The sequence below is a fragment of the Artibeus jamaicensis genome, unplaced genomic scaffold (genome assembly GCF_021234435.1).
Source record: "Artibeus jamaicensis isolate MK-2021 breed Jamaican fruit bat unplaced genomic scaffold, CSHL_Jam_final scaffold_1964, whole genome shotgun sequence".
Lineage (NCBI taxonomy): Eukaryota > Metazoa > Chordata > Mammalia > Chiroptera > Phyllostomidae > Artibeus > Artibeus jamaicensis.
Genome location: NW_026522030.1, coordinates 17,917,111 through 17,919,108, shown reverse-complemented (window position 1 = coordinate 17,919,108; position 1,998 = coordinate 17,917,111). Strand labels below are relative to the sequence as shown.

General features: G+C 46.0%; 1 pseudogene; it reads right to left on the bottom strand.

Moving 5' to 3' along the window:
- Positions 1-557: 557 nt before the first annotated feature.
- LOC119045952 (eukaryotic translation initiation factor 4E-like) lies at positions 558-1,655 on the bottom strand (annotated as a pseudogene).
- Between the last annotated feature and the right edge of the window lie 343 nt (positions 1,656-1,998).

The window sequence follows — 1,998 nt, the reverse complement described above, 5'->3', positions numbered from 1 at the left end:
GATGTATACTGTAATGCTTTGATTGGGATAAATGGGTACTCTCCCAAAAATTTTTTGAAAAATGAACACAGATGTATAAGACAAAGGCGAATGAGACTTCTCTTATATCTTAGCAACTTATTTATTTATTTATTTATTTATTTATTTATTTATTTATTTAAATCCTGCCCAAGGACATGCTCATGGATTTTAGAGAGAGGGGAAGGGAGGGAGAGAGGGAGAGAAACATAGATGTGAGAGAGGAACATCGATTGGTTGCCTCTCCTATATGCCCAGACTTGGGACTGAACTTGTAACCTAGGCATGTGCCCTGACCCGGAATTGAATCGGCCCACCTTTCACTCTGTGACATACCAACTATGCTCCAATCAAGTGAATCTCGCCGGCCAGGACATATCTTGGCAACATTTAGGTGGAAAATAAACCTGACAGTTTTCCTTTACAAAAAAAAACGTAATTTAAATGTAGTCCACTATGCTTTTGAAGAGGCTTGCTTCTGCTCCCAAGTCTTGATTGCTTGATGTAGTTTCCTATGAGAATACTCAGAAAGTGTCTTCCTAAACAGTAAACCTATTTTTAGTCTGGAGCCACTTTTAGAAGATGGGTCTGCCCGGGACTGATAACCAACCACCACCTCTGGAGGAAGTTCTAATCTTTCCTTGCACACCCTCCCTATACGAGAACGGCTCCTCTGTCTCCACATGCAGTCGTCCATACTGCTGCCTTATCACCTTTAGCACTAGCATCAACCTCAGCTCCACCTACATAGGCACTGTTGTCATCAAAAGATTCTCCAACAAGGCACAGGTGTCTCTAGCCAAAGGCCATCAAGGGCACTTCATTGCTGCTGTTTATTCAATGGAATTAGCCATTGTCCTCTGCCTTTGGTTTTTGCATCTTCCCACACAGGCTTAACCTTTAACGCCATCCTAAACAGTGAGTAGTCACAGCTCAGTGTTAAATGACCTGACACTTGGATACGCACAGAGTGCAGAAGGTATCAATCTCAGGGACTGGCAGAAGGCCTGCTTGCCAAGTTTTGTTTTTATCATTAAAGAAAAAAAACAGACCACCCCTCTGTTCTGTAAAGGTTGTGTAACATAGTGTTCTGGGTTAGCAACCTCACGGTTAGAGTCTGTTTTCTTTTGTAGGTGGGGGATTAGGAGGTTGCCAGTTTAGGTCGATCCCTTCCTTTAAAAAAAAAATGACGTGCAAAAATGCACACTCCTGGCCATTGAACTCACCCATCGGGGTCACGCAGAAGCTCATTCCTAGGAGCCTAAGTGTGTGTCCTTATTGTACAGGTGGGATTTCTTCACTGAAAAGCAGTCGCAGGAGAAATCAGATCAGAAATGCCAGGCCTGGCCCTGGCTGGTGTGGCTCAGTGGATTGAGTGCTGGACTGTGAACCAAAGGGTCACCAGTTCAATTCCCATTCAGGGCACATGCCTGGGTTGCAGGCCAGGTCCCCAGTAGGGGGTGCTTGAGAGACAACCCCACATTGAGGTTACTCTCCCTCTCTTCTCCTCTCTAAAAATAAATAAATAATTTTTTTACAAAATAAATAAATAAATGCTAGGTTTGGAAGTGGCTCATTTATAAGGCACGTGTTGACCAACAAACCTGGGCATCATAGCCGTGCACAGAGGGGGACATGAAGACGGGTTTTTTCCCATAGCTACCCTGATTTCTTGGGGAGCTGCTGGGTCGGCCCCCGGGGAGGCCTTGCTGTGGTGCCAAAGTCTCACATGGGCAGGGGGGCTTCCCACCCATGAAGCAGGTCCACACTCACTGTTTGCACCGGAGCCGTGCAGCTGCCCTGCGGGCTGCTAGGAGGGATTGTTTTCTCTGCTTTTCTGATGTGGAACCTGAAGTCCAGAGAAGTCGGTGTTTCTCTGAAAGACTGGGAGCTGCAAGTTTTCAACCAAGGTCTTCTGACTGCACCCAGGGCTCCCTTACTAACCAGTCTGCTGGGGGAAATCCAGAGTCTCTCATGTAG